Source organism: Ranitomeya variabilis, chromosome 4, assembly GCF_051348905.1.
Source record: "Ranitomeya variabilis isolate aRanVar5 chromosome 4, aRanVar5.hap1, whole genome shotgun sequence".
In the NCBI taxonomy this organism is placed as follows: Eukaryota; Metazoa; Chordata; class Amphibia; order Anura; family Dendrobatidae; genus Ranitomeya; species Ranitomeya variabilis.
This window is the reverse complement of record NC_135235.1, coordinates 332,412,650-332,427,669: the sequence shown is the minus strand read 5'-3', so window position 1 is coordinate 332,427,669 and position 15,020 is coordinate 332,412,650. Positions and strand designations below refer to the sequence as shown.

Sequence of the window (15,020 nt, the reverse complement as noted above, 5' to 3'; positions counted from 1 at the left end):
GGCAAGAAATCCCACTTATTAAACCTGACAGGGCACACCTGTGAAGTGAAAATCATTCCAAGTGACTACCTCTTGCAGCTCATAAAGAGAATGCCAAGAGTGTGCAAAGCAGTCATCAAAGAAAAAGGTGGCTACTTTGAAGAACCTAGAATATAAGACATAACAAAAAAGTGTGAAACTGAAATTAAGTATATAATTCCACATGTGTTAATTCATAGTTTTGATGCCTTCAGTGTGAATATACAATTTTCAGTCATGAAATACAGAAAAATCTTTAAATGAGGTGTGTCCAAACTTTTGGTCTGTAGTGTATCTCTTTAGATTTTATATACACCTATACTGTGTGTATATGTCTATTCTATTGTAACCTGTCAGTGTGATTTTACTGTACACTGCACCTGAATTGTCGGCCTTTCAAAGGACACCGTTGCGTATTTCTCGCAAGTCACACTGAAGGCCCGTGTGGTGTGAGTTTTTCTTGCACAAATAGACTTTCATTGGCGAGTCTCGGCTGATATACGGTGCAAATCACAGCATACTGCAATTTCACTCGCACATATACGGCCGTGAAAAAAAAAGTGATGGGAGATTAACATTGGTTCGAGTGCTATGCGATTTTTTTCTCGCATAGCACTCGTCCGTATTCCTCTCTAGTGTGACTCCGGCCTTAAAGGGAAAATCATTAAAAATTTATATTTTTTAAAATTTGTAAAATTTCAGATTTTTTACAAAATAAATCAAAACATATCAACTCAAGTTTACCATTATCATAAAGCCTAATATAACACGAAAAAAAAAATTAATCTCAAAATCAATGGGATGTTGAAGCATTCCAGAGTTATTACTATATAAAGTGACACTGGTCAGATTTTAAAAAATTGGCCACGCCACAAAGGGGCTAAGAGCTTGTACATGTGAACACTGTTTCAAAAGTGGCTTACCTGTCTCAGGCAGGTTTCACACCAGCGTTCGGCAGCCTTCTTCCTCCATTAAGCCCCGCCCACTGCTGCGCCTCTTCCTTCAGCTCCGCCTAAGTCTGCATGCGTCCCCTATCTAACATTGGGTACACAGGCATGCCTCATTTTGAAGATGCGCTGAACTGCATCGAACGCAACATGTTGCATTTTATTGCAGTCGGCGCAGCGTTGAAACAACGCATGTGGAGGCATCCGCTTGGCCTGCGTACCCAATATTAAAGACAGGGTATGCAGGACGCATGCAGACGTAGGTGGAACTGAATGAAGAGTTGTGGCAGTGAGCAGGGCTAAGGCTACTTTCACACTAGTCAGTCGGTACGGGCAGTCGCAAACCGTCGGCCCGACGGACAGTGTGTTTTATGTAGAACAACGTGGGCAGCGGAGGCAGTTTTACAACGCATCCGGGGCCTATTGTGAGTTCCGGGGAGGAGGGGGCGGAGTTTCGGCCACGCATGCGCGGTCGAAAATGGCGGAATCGACGCACAAAAAAGTTACATGGAACTTTTTTTGTGCCGACGGTCCGCCAAAACACAACGCATCTGTCGCATGATGGATGCGACGTGTGGCAATCCGTCCCAATGTGTTGCTAATGAAAGTCTATGGAGAAAAAACGCATCATGCAGGCAACTTTGCAGGATGCGTTTTTTCTCCAAAATGACGCATTGAGACGTACAGCAAGCGACGTTAGTGTGAAAGTAGCCTTAACGGAGGAAGAAGGCTGCCATCCGCAGCCCTGCCGAACGCTGGTGTGAAACCAGCCTAAGGCTGTTATTATAGCACCTACCATGTGTTACACAGATACATCAGGGGCTTGTCCTGCCCTGCGCATGAAATGAAAGGCGAAAATACAATGTGGAGACTTCATCAGAGTAATGTTTTATTTACATTCAGAACTGGTTTAAGAGGAACAAATGACCATTTCCCACAGAAATCTCAGACTTTTACTTATAGAAATACTGGATAAATATCATTTTACCATTAGATATAGAAACATTTCCAATTTTATAAAACTGCATTTTTTTGCATTGAATAACTTTATGCCTTTGCTTGTTTCATTTTATGCATTTCTAAAGTATTGTAAAACTGTAGTATGCTGTTGGTGCATGCGGGTTGGACTGTCGGTTTGGTATGTGGCTCTGTTCCCCCCAGGCCTGCCTCCGATGTCTGAGGTTTCGGTGTCCCAGACCAGAGATCGTAATACCGGCCTTGAATTGTGAAGGACACGGCAGCCGACCCTGAGAAACATCCAAGGTGGGAACGCCCCATCATGTCGAAGAGAGTCTGCTAGATCCAGGCCTAGCAGACCAGTGCTGGTGGGTTCATGGATGCCAGGAGGGGGTTGGCCTAAAGGAAGGTCTCATCTTTTCCTGGCGGGTCGGAGAGTTGTCCCGTCGGTTTTTTGGACAGAACATTTCCAAAACAACCAAAATTGAACAGCAGATGTCTTGGGAGGCAGACTTTAGTCCTCTGTTGCAGAAGCGAAGTACTCTTAAACTGATAGGTGCAGAGTAGGACACACTAGAAAGTTGGCGTGCATGATTGTTCAGGGCACTGGCGGTGTGGACCGGCCACCAGAGAAGGCCTAGACCGAAGCCTGGATATTTTAAGAGCAGGGTCACAGGAGCCTCTGGAAAACATGGAGGCTGCATGAATAGGAAGGTTTCCCCAGAAGATGTCCATATTGCTCAGGGGCAAACTAGGACATACTTGTCCTGTCCTTTCCATTTTTTTTTTTTTTTTTTTAAAGTAGCCCCCTCACTGCCTGGTAGGATATACCTGTCCTGAAGGTCACACATCATTCTTCACAGACCGATGATGAAGATGGGCATGGAATAACCTGGACGCAGACCTTTCGGCGGCTGGCACATAATGGATTAGTCTTCCCTCCCTACTCTATCTGGCTCTGGGGGGGCCAGAGGGTAGGGGGATTCGTGGCATGGACCGTCCTCTGGGGAACCACAAACACTCTTGATGCGTTAGGGCCTTGCCTCGTAGACCACAGATGATATGGTAGTGACAATTCTAGGTGGGAGATTAGAGTGACAATTCCACTGTCGCCCTCAAAAGCCGTATCTGAAAAAAAAAAGAAAAAGGAAAATCGTTAATAAAAAAAACCCCCCAAAACCTAAGTCAGAACTGAGCTGGGTGGTCCAGACCCATGTCTGCCTCCTACTGACAATTAAGCTAAAAAGGATTAGCTTCGTGCCAGTTGGTGGTGTGGCCTACTCTACAGGGAAATACCTTTTTTTTTGCATAGCATAAGCAGCATACACGCATATTTTTTTTGTGTACCCCAATGAAGCATTAGCCCCCCCCCCCCCACATCAACCAGATGGCCACACAGCATAACCTCGCTCCCCCAGTCAGGAACATCCACCTCACATTAACCAGCGGACCCCACAGGATAAATCCAAAGCCCACCAGACATTCCCTCCCCTCAAGCGTAAATCCAAATATGGCGCCCCCTGCCCCAACCATAAATCCCATCAGACACCCCCTCCAATCGAACGCCACCCCAGCTTAAACTCTCATCGGACGTCCAACCCCCACAAACCCCCATCGGACGTCCAACCCCCACCGGACGCGGAACCCCCCACCCAGCAAACCCCCAGATGCAGACCCCCCACCCCGCACAAACCCCCATCACACGTGGACCCCCCCTCCCGAGCACAAACCCCCATCGGACGTGGACCCCCCCACCCAGCACACACCCCCTTCGGATGTCCAACCCCCACAAACCCCCATCGGACATCCAACACCCATCGGACGTGGACCCCCCCACCCAGCACACACCCCCTTCGATGTCCATCCCCCACCCAGCTTAAACCCTCTTCAGCCCCCCCCCCCAAACCCAACCCATAAGCAGGTTGCCCCCAATAAAAGGGATCCCCCAGTAAGCAGCAGGTCACCCCCCAATAAAAGGGTTCCATCTGTAAGCAGCAGGTCATCCCCAAATCCCACCACGGGATCCCCCCAATAGCCAGCAGCAGGTCGCCTCCCCACATTCCACGACAAGCAGGTCGCCTCCCCACATTCAACGACAAGCAGGTCGCCTCCCCACATTCAACGACAAGCAGGTCGCCTCCCCACATTCAACGACAAGCAGGTCGCCTCCCCACATTCAACGACAAGCAGGTCGCCTCCCCACATTCAACGACAAGCAGGTCGCCTCCCCACATTCAACGACAAGCAGGTCGCCTCCCCACATTCAACGACAAGCAGGTCGCCTCCCCACATTCAACGACAAGCAGGTCGCCTCCCCACATTCAACGACAAGCAGGTCGCCTCCCCACATTCAACGACAAGCAGGTCGCCTCCCCACATTCAACGACAAGCAGGTCGCCTCCCCACATTCAACGACAAGCAGGTCGCCTCCCCACATTCAACAACAAGCAGGTCGCCTCCCCACATTCAACAACAAGCAGGTCGCCCTCAAATCTCACCACAGGGGTCCCCCAAATAGCCTGCAGCAGGTCACCCCTCACATGCAGGTCGCCTCCCCACATCCCACCACAAGCAGGTCACCCCCGCATCCCACCACAGGGGTCCCCCAATAGCTTGCAGCAGGTCTCCCCCCACATCCACCACAAGGGTCCCCCCCAATAGACAGCAGGTCACGCCCTCCCAAAACCCGACCACAGGCATGTCGCCCTCATACCCCATCACCAGGGTCTCCCCAATAGCCAGCAGCAGGTCGCCCCCACTAAAAGGGGTCCACCCCGTAAGCAGCACGTCACCTCCAAACCCCACCACAGGGGTCCCCAACAATAGCCAGCAGGTCACCCCCAAACCCCACCACAGGGGCCCATCAATAGCCATCAGCAGGTCACCCCTCCACAAGCAGGTCGCCCCCACTAAAAGGGGTCCCGCAACAAGCAGGTCGCCTCCCCAAACCCAACCATAAGCAGGTCACCCTCACTAAAAGGGGTCCCCCGCATGCAGGTCACCCCCAAATCACACCACAGGGGTCACCCCAATAGCCAGCAGCAGGTCTCCCACCCCAAACAAGTCTCCCCATAAGCAGGTCACCCCTAAATCCCACCACAGGGGTCCCCCCAATTGCCAGCAGCAGGTCCCCTCCCCACAAGCAGGTCACCCCCCCACTAAAATGGGTCGCCCCCAATTGCATGCAGCAGGTCGCCCCCCCCCCACAAGCAGGTCAGGGGTCCCCCAATAGCCTGCAGCCCCCCTCACAAAAGCAGGTTGCCTACCACAGAAGTCCACCACAACAGCCAGCAGCAGTCCCCCCCCACAAAATCCCACAATAGCAAGCAGCAGCAGGTCCCCCCAAAAGCCCACCACAGGGGTCCCCCACAATAGCCAGCAGCAGCGGAGCCCACCAAAACCACACCACAGGGGTCCCCCACAATAGCCAGCAGCGGAACCCCCCAAAACCACACCACAGGGGTCCCCCACAATAGCCAGCAGCAGCGGAGCCCACCAAAATCCCACCGCAGGGGTCCCCCACAATAGCCAGCAGCAGCGGAGCCCACCAAAATCCCACCGCAGGGGTCCCCCACAATAGCCAGCAGCAGCGGAGCCCACCAAAATCCCACCACAGGGGTCCCCCACAATAGCCAGCATCAGCGGAGCCCACCAAAACTGCAGCGGTCCCCCACAATAGCCAGCAGCAGCGGAGCCCCCCAAAACCACACAGCAGCGGTCCCCCACAATAGCCAGCAGCAGTGGAGCCCCCCAAAATCCCACCGCAGGGGTCCCCCACAATAGCCAGCAGCAGCGAAGCCCACCAAAATCCCACCACAGGGGTCCCCCACAATAGCCAGCAGCAGCGGAGCCCACCAAAACCCCACCACAGGGGTCCCCACAATAGCCAGCAGCAGCGGAGCCCACCAAAACCACACCACAGGGGTCCCCCACAATAGCCAGCAGCGGAGCCCACCAAAACCGCAGCGGTCCCCCACAATAGCCAGCAGCAGCGGAGCCCCCAAAACCACACCGCAGCGGTCCCCCACAATAGCCAGCAGCAGCGGAGCCCACCAAAATCCCACCGCAGGGGTCCCCCACAATAGCCAGCAGCAGCGGAGCCCACCAAAACGCCACCACAGGGGTCCCCCCACAATAGCCAGCAGCAGCGGAGCCCCCCAAAACCACACCGCAGCGGTCCCCCACAATAGCCAGCAGCAGCAGAGCCCACCAAAATCCCACCGCAGGGGTCCCCCACAATAGCCAGCAGCAGCGGAGCCCACCAAAATCCCACCACAGGGGTCCCCCACAATAGCCAGCATCAGCGGAGCCCACCAAAACTGCAGCGGTCCCCCACAATAGCCAGCAGCAGCGGAGCCCCCCAAAACCACACAGCAGCAGTCCCCCACAATAGCCAGCAGTAGCGGAGCCCCCCCAAATCCCACCGCAGGGGTCCCCCACAATAGCCAGCAGCAGCGGAGCCCACCAAAATCCCACCACAGGGGTCCCCCACAATAGCCAGCAGCAGCGGAGCCCACCAAAACCCCACCACAGGGGTCCCCACAATAGCCAGCAGCAGCGGAGCCCACCAAAACCACACCACAGGGGTCCCCCACAATAGCCAGCAGCGGAGCCCACCAAAACCGCAGCGGTCCCCCACAATAGCCAGCAGCAGCGGAGCCCCCCAAAACCACACCGCAGCGGTCCCCCACAATAGCCAGCAGCAGCGGAGCCCCCCAAAACCACACCGCAGCGGTCCCCCACAATAGCCAGCAGCAGCGGAGCCCCCCAAAACCACACCGCAGCGGTCCCCCACAATAGCCAGCAGCAGCGGAGCCCCCCAAAATGCCACCGCAGGGGTCCCCCACAATAGCCAGCAGCAGCAGAGCCCCCCAAAATCCCACAGCAGGGATCCCCCACAATAGCCAGCAGCAGCGGAGCCCACCAAAACCCCACCACAGGGGTCCCCCCACAATAGCCAGCAGCAGCGGAGCCCCCCAAAACCACACCGCAGCAGTGCCCCACAATAGCCAACAGCAGCAGAGCCCACCAAAATCCCACCGCAGGGGTCCCCCACAATAGCCAGCAGCAGCGGAGCCCACCAAAATCCCACCACAGGGGTCCCCCACAATAGCCAGCATCAGCGGAGCCCACCAAAACTGCAGCGGTCCCCCACAATAGCCAGCAGCAGCGGAGCCCCCCAAAACCACACCGCAGCGGTCCCCCACAATAGCCAGCAGCAGCGGAGCCCCCCATAACCACACCGCAGCGGTCCCCCACAATAGCCAGCAGCAGCGGAGCCCCCCAAAACCACACCGCAGCGGTCCCCCACAATAGCCAGCAGCAGCGGAGCCCCCAAAATGCCACCGCAGGGGTCCCCCACAATAGCCAGCAGCAGCGGAGCCCCCCAAAATCCCACAGCAGGGATCCCTCACAATAGCCAGCAGCAGCGGAGCCCACCAAAATCCCACCACAGGGGTCCCCCACAATAGCCAGCAGCAGCGGAGCCCACCAAAACCCCACCACAGGGGTCCCCCCACAATAGCCAGCAGCAGCGGAGCCCCCAAAAACCACACCGCAGCGGTCCCCCACAATAGCCAGCAGCAGCAGAGCCCACCAAAATCCCACCGCAGGGGTCCCCCACAATAGCCAGCAGCAGCGGAGCCCACCAAAATCCCACCACAGGGGTCCCCCACAATAGCCAGCAGCAGCGGAGCCCCCCAAAACCACACCGCAGCGGTCCCCCACAATAGCCAGCAGCAGCGGAGCCCACCAAAATCCCACCGCAGGGATCCCCCACAATAGCCAGCAGCAGAGCCCCCCAAAATCCCACCACAGGGGTCCCCCACAATAGCCAGCAGCAGCAGAGCCCCCCAAAATCCCACCACAGGGGTCCCCCACAATAGCCAGCAGCAGCGGAGCCCCCCAAAATCCCACCGCAGGGATCCCCCACAATAGCCAGCAGCAGCAGAGCCCCCCAAAATCCTACTGCAGGGATCCCCCACAATAGCCAGCAGCAGCAGAGCCCCCCAAAATCCCACCGCAGGGATCCCCCACAATAGCCAGCAGCAGCAGAGCCCCCCAAAATCCCACCGCAGGGATCCCCCACAATAGCCAGCAGCAGCAGAGCCCCCAAAATCCCACCGCAGGGATCCCCCACAATAGCCAGCAGCAGCGGAGCCCCCCAAAATCCTACCACAGCGGTCCCCCACAATAGCCAGCAGCAGCGGAACCCCCACAATAGCCAGCAGCAGCGGAGCCCCCCAAAACCACACCACAGGGGTCCCCCACAATAGCCAGCAACACCCCCCAAAATCCCACCACGGGTCACTCCCCACACAGACAAGTAGGTCGACCACCACAGGGCCTCCCCCCAATAGCGAATAGCGATCGGCAAGTAGCATTTTTCACCCTGAAACCACTGACCTCCATGGCGTCCACAAGCTGTCATGCTGCTTTCCTAATTGCCGCCTTGGAGAACACGCCCCCTCCCGATAGGACACGCCCCCGGAAATGACGTCACACCTGGAAGGAGCCCATACACTCTAGCATCTACCATACACTCTAGCATTTACCATTCGATTTTCCATGCATGGTGAATTATACATAGAGTGGATATTGTTTGGGTAAAATTTTGATCAGGACTTTGAGATGTTTATTTTGACTACTTGTGGTCCTGGGTTATTCACATAAATCGCTTATGTCGCACATAATTAAACGCACTCAATCGTACATAAGTTCAATTTGAAAAGAGGTACCCTTGACCACTAGCACTCAAAATGACCAGCTCAATGTCCTGAACAATATTTACCCCAAAAAATATCAACTCTATGTGTAGTTCAGAAGTTATTCACGTAAATCGCTTATGTCGCGAATAAACAAACGCACTCAATCGTACGTAAGTTCAATTTGAAAAGAGGTACCTTGGACTACTAGCACTCAAAATGACCAGCTCAATGTCCTGAACAATATTTACCCCCAAAAATATCAACTCTATGTGTAGTTCAGAAGTTATTCACGTAAATCGCTTATGTCGCGAATAAACAAACGCACTCAATCGTACGTAAGTTCAATTTGAAAAGAGGTACCCTGGACCACTATCACTCAAAATGACCAGCTCAATGTCCTGAACAATATTTACCAAAAAAAATGTCAACTCTATGTGTAGTTCAGAAGTTATTCACGTAAATCGCTAATGTCGCGAATAAACAAACGCACTCAATCGTACGTAAGTTCAATTTGAAAAGAGGTACCCTGGACCACTAGCACTCAAAATGAACATATCAATGTCCTGAACAATATTTACCCAAAAAAATATCAACTCTATGTGTAGTTCAGAAGTTATTCACGTAAATCGCTTATGTCGCGAATAAACAAACGCACTCAATCGTACGTAAGTTCAATTTGAAAATAGGTACCCTGGACTACTAGCACTCAAAATGACCAGCTCAATGTCCTGAACAATATTTGCCCCCAAAAATATCAACTCTATGTGTAGTTCAGAAGTTATTCACGTAAATCGCTTATGTCGCGAATAAACAAACGCACTCAATCGTACGTAAGTACAATTTGAAAACAGGTACCCTGGACTACTAGCACTCAAAATGACCAGCTCAATGTCCTGAACAATATTTACCAAAAAAAATATCAACTCTATGTGTAGTTCAGAAGTTATTCACGTAAATCGCTTATGTCGCGAATAAACAAATGCACTCAATAGTACGTAAGTTCAATTTGAAAAGAGGTACCCTTGACCACTAGTACTCAAAATGAACATATCAATGTCCTGAACAATATTTCCCAAAAAAAAAATCAACTCTATGTGTAGTTCAGAAGTTATTCACGTAAATCGCTTATGTCGCGAATAAACAAACGCACTCAATCGTACGTAAGTTCAATTTGAAAAGAGGTACCCTGGACCACTATCACTCAAAATGACCAGCTCAATGTCCTGAACAATATTTACCAAAAAAAAGTCAACTCTATGTGTAGTTCAGAAGTTATTCACGTAAATCGCTTATGTCGCGAATAAACAAACGCACTCAATCGTGCGTAAGTTCAATTTGAAAAGAGGTACCTTGGACTACTAGCACTCAAAATGACCAGCTCAATGTCCTGAACAATATTTACCCCCAAAAATATCAACTCTATGTGTAGTTCAGAAGTTATTCACGTAAATCGCTTATGTCGCGAATAAACAAACGCACTCAATCGTACGTAAGTTCAATTTGAAAAGAGGTACCCTGGACCACTATCACTCAAAATGACCAGCTCAATGTCCTGAACAATATTTACCAAAAAAAATGTCAACTCTATGTGTAGTTCAGAAGTTATTCACGTAAATCGCTTATGTCGCGAATAAACAAACGCACTCAATCGTACGTAAGTTCAATTTCAAAAGAGGTACCCTGGACTACTAGCACTCAAAATGACCAGCTCAATGTCCTGAACAATATTTACCAAAAAAAATGTCAACTCTATGTGTAGTTCAGAAGTTATTCACGTAAATCGCTTATGTCGCGAATAAACAAACGCACTCAATCGTACGTAAGTTCAATTTGAAAAGAGGTACCCTGGACCACTAGCACTCAAAATGACCAGCTCAATACCCTGAACAATATTTACCAAAAAAAATGTCAACTCTATGTGTAGTTCAGAAGTTATTCACGTAAATCGCTTATGTCGCGAATAAACAAACGCACGCAATCGTACGTAAGTTCAATTTCAAAAGAGGTATCCTGGACTACTAGCACTCAAAATGACCAGCTCAATGTCCTGAACAATATTTACCAAAAAAAAAATCAACTCTATGTGTAGTTCAGAAGTTATTCACGTAAATCGCTTATGTCGCGAATAAACAAACGCACTCAATCGTACATAAGTTCAATTTGAAAAGAGGTACCCTGGACCACTAGCACTCAAAATGAACATATCAATGTCCTGAACAATATTTACCCAAAAAAATATCAACTCTATGTGTAGTTCAGAAGTTATTCACGTAAATCGCTTATGTCGCGAATAAACAAACGCACTCAATCGTACGTAAGTTCAATTTGAAAATAGGTACCCTGGACTACTAGCACTCAAAATGACCAGCTCAATGTCCTGAACAATATTTGCCCCCAAAAATATCAACTCTATGTGTAGTTCAGAAGTTATTCACGTAAATCGCTTATGTCGCGAATAAACAAACGCACTCAATCGTACGTAAGTTCAATTTGAAAACAGGGACCCTGGACTACTAGCACTCAAAATGACCAGCTCAATGTCCTGAATAATATTTGCCCCCAAAAATATCAACTCTATGTGTAGTTTAGAAGTTATTCACGTAAATCGCTTATGTCGCGAATAAACAAACGCACTCAATCGTACATAAGTTCAATTTGAAAAGAGGTACCCTGGACTACTAGCACTCAAAATGACCAGCTCAATGTCCTGAACAATATTTACCAAAAAAATATCAACTCTATGTGTAGTTCAGAAGTTATTCACGTAAATCGCTTATGTCGCGAATAAACAAATGCACTCAATCGTACGTAAGTTCAATTTGAAAAGAGGTACCCTTGACCACTAGTACTCAAAATGAACATATCAATGTCCTGAACAATATTTCCCCAAAAAAATATCAACTCTATGTGTAGTTCAGAAGTTATTCACGTAAATCCCTTATGTCGCGAATAAACAAACGCACTCAATCGTACGTAAGTTCAATTTGAAAACAGGTACCCTTGACCACTAGTATTTAAAATGACCAGCTCAATGTCCTGAACAATATTTACCAAAAAAAAATCAACTCTATGTGTATTTCAGAAGTTATTCACGTAAATCCCTTATGTCGCGAATAAACAAACGCCCTCAATCGTACGTAAGTTCAATTTGAAAACAGGTACCCTTGACCACTAGTATTTAAAATGACCAGCTCAATGTCCTGAACAATATTTACCAAAAAAAATATCAACTCTATGTGTAGTTCAGAAGTTATTCACGTAAATCCCTTATGTCGCGAATAAACAAACGCACTCAATCGTACGTAAGTTCAATTTGAAAACAGGTACCCTTGACCACTAGTATTTAAAATGACCAGCTCAATGTCCTGAACAATATTTACCAAAAAAAAATCAACTCTATGTGTATTTCAGAAGTTATTCACGTAAATCCCTTATGTCGCGAATAAACAAACGCACTCAATCGTACGTAAGTTCAATTTGAAAATAGGTACCCTGGACTACTAGCACTCAAAATGACCAGCTCAATGTCCTGAACAATATTTGCCCCCAAAAATATCAACTCTATGTGTAGTTCAGAAGTTATTCATGTAAATCGCTTATGTCGCGAATAAACAAACGCACTCAATCGTACGTAAGTTCAATTTGAAAATAGGTACCCTGGACTACTAGCACTCAAAATGACCAGCTCAATGTCCTGAACAATATTTGCCCCCAAAAATATCAACTTTATGTGTAGTTCAGAAGTTATTCACGTAAATCGCTTATGTCGCGAATAAACAAACGCACTCAATCGTACGTAAGTTCAATTTCAAAAGAGGTACCCTGGACTACTAGCACTCAAAATGACCAGCTCAATGTCCTGAACAATATTTACCAAAAAAAAATCAACTCTTTGTGTAGTTCAGAAGTTATTCACGTAAATCGCTTATGTCGCGAATAAACAAATGCACTCAATGGTACGTAAGTTCAATTTGAAAAGAGGTACCCTTGACCACTAGTACTCAAAATGAACATATCAATGTCCTGAACAATATTTCCCCAAAAAAATATCAACTCTATGTGTAGTTCAGAAGTTATTCACGTAAATCGCTTATGTCGCGAATAAACAAACGCACTCAATCGTACGTAAGTTCAATTTGAAAATAGGTACCCTTGACCACTAGTATTTAAAATGACCAGCTCAATGTCCTGAACAATATTTACCAAAAAAAATATCAACTCTATGTGTAGTTCAGAAGTTATTCACGTAAATCGCTTATGTCGCGAATAAACAAACGCACTCAATCGTACGTAAGTTCAATTTGAAAACAGGTACCCTGGACTACTAGCACTCAAAATGACCAGCTCAATGTCCTGAACAATATTTACCAAAAAAAATATCAACTCTATGTGTAGTTCAGAAGTTATTCACGTAAATCACTTATGTCGCGAATAAACAAACGCACTCAATCGTACGTAAGTTCAATTTGAAAAGAGGTACCCTGGATCACTATCACTCAAAATGACCAGCTCAATGTCCTGAACAATATTTACCAAAAAAAATGTCAACTCTATGTGTAGTTCAGAAGTTATTCACGTAAATCGCTTATGTCGCGAATAAACAAATGCACTCAATCGTACGTAAGTTCAATTTGAAAAGAGGTACCCTTGACCACTAGTACTCAAAATGAACATATCAATGTCCTGAACAATATTTCCAAAAAAAAATATCAACTCTATGTGTAGTTCAGAAGTTATTCACGTAAATCGCTTATGTCGCGAATAAACAAACGCACTCAATCGTACGTAAGTTCAATTTGAAAATAGGTACCCTTGACCACTAGTATTTAAAATGACCAGCTCAATGTCCTGAACAATATTTACAAAAAAAAATATCAACTCTATGTGTAGTTCAGAAGTTATTCACGTAAATCCCTTATGTCGCGAATAAACAAACGCACTCAATCAAACGTAAGTTCAATTTGAAAAGAGGTACCCTGGACTACTAGCACTCAAAATGACCAGATCAATGTCCTGAACAATATTTGCCCCCAAAAATATCAACTCTATGTGTAGTTCAGAAGTTATTCACGTAAATCGCTTATGTCGCACATAATCAATCGTACTCAATCTAACAAATTTTTCCCCAAAAATGCAGAACTCTATGTATTTTAGAAGAATTATACAAAATATGCTAACTACACATGTGAAACATTTTATCGGTACCTTACTGTTTGCTATCACAACTTACTTGAAGTTTCCATAAGGGCTTTAACCCACTAATCTATGTTTAATTCAAGGGTTGTTGAACAGATGCTAAGTTTGTGTGTGAAATTACACTTAATAAAGTTTTATGTCATCAAATTATTTATATGTAATTGTATCGTCATTCTTAACCTTTTTTTAACTTTACATAGTGGTTCTTGTGTAGACATGGGGGTCAGTGGGTGCTGTCGTCCGCTTTCCCGACCGCCTTTACAAAGACAGCATGGACCATGGCTCATCCCAACTGAACGCCCGACCTCCTCAACAGTGGGTGGATCACTACTCATACAACACAGGGTGAGGGAATCACAATATTAAGACTTTCTTGGATCTCCAAATAATTAATGGCATATATCACACAACCAGCAAAACACAAAATGTAACAGGCAACAGTTTCTCACCCTTCCACTGGCTCACCAGGGATTATAATATCCATTCATCAGAGCTTAAAGGGCTACTTACTCCAAGCCAGCAGCACCCCGCTTTCGGCGGGCGCCCACCGAGTATAATGCCAGATTTAGGAAGCGGACTGAGTACCGCAAATTCTGTAGTCAGGTGACTGGATTGTCCCAAGCTGTATACCATCCTTATGTAGTCTTTGATCTCTCATCCGAATCCTTGCATTCGATGCTGAAGTCCATGTAGTCTTATAATCCATGTTCGGTTATAGCCTGCCAATCGGATCCGCAGATCAAAAATTGGTACCATGCAGCAAGTGTGACTTGGTCACTGGACAGTCCTTCTTTACCCCTGAGCTCTCAATTCAGACTTGGGGCTTCATGATTGGTGGAATAAGAGTGTGCTAGATTGGCTAGATTCCAAGCCGCAAACATAATATCCCTAGTACTAATGGTGTCTAACAGAGATGAGATAGAGTCAGCTAATTTACTTAGAATCGAGCAATACAATGAAAGGTTAGCATAATTGATTTATCCGAGTCTGTGACCTTACCTGGCAAAGGTAATTACATTAGTCAACAGGAACTGTAAACCTAGACTCCTTAGGGTACCATCTCACATAACGATTTACTTCCTTCTTTCCATAATGTGACACCTTGCGTGTATTTTTGGTGCACCTGTACCCAATACTTTAAGCACTCTATAGTACTTTATTATTTATTAATATTTGTAATTTGTTGTAATTTTAG

General features: G+C 47.5%; 1 protein-coding gene and 1 long non-coding RNA gene across 4 annotated transcripts in view; one reads left to right on the top strand and one right to left on the bottom strand.

Annotated features, from left to right (window-relative positions):
- LOC143764704 (uncharacterized) overlaps positions 1-15,020 on the top strand; it is a 124,906-nt gene that overhangs the window by 76,545 nt on the left and 33,341 nt on the right. The gene's annotated exons all lie outside the window — the stretch shown is intronic.
- Positions 1,831-8,387, bottom strand: LOC143764705 (uncharacterized). The gene is made up of 2 exons (XR_013213255.1): positions 8,328-8,387; positions 1,831-3,050 (listed from the first exon to the last, which is right to left on the bottom strand). It is a non-coding gene; the product is annotated as an uncharacterized LOC143764705 (long non-coding RNA).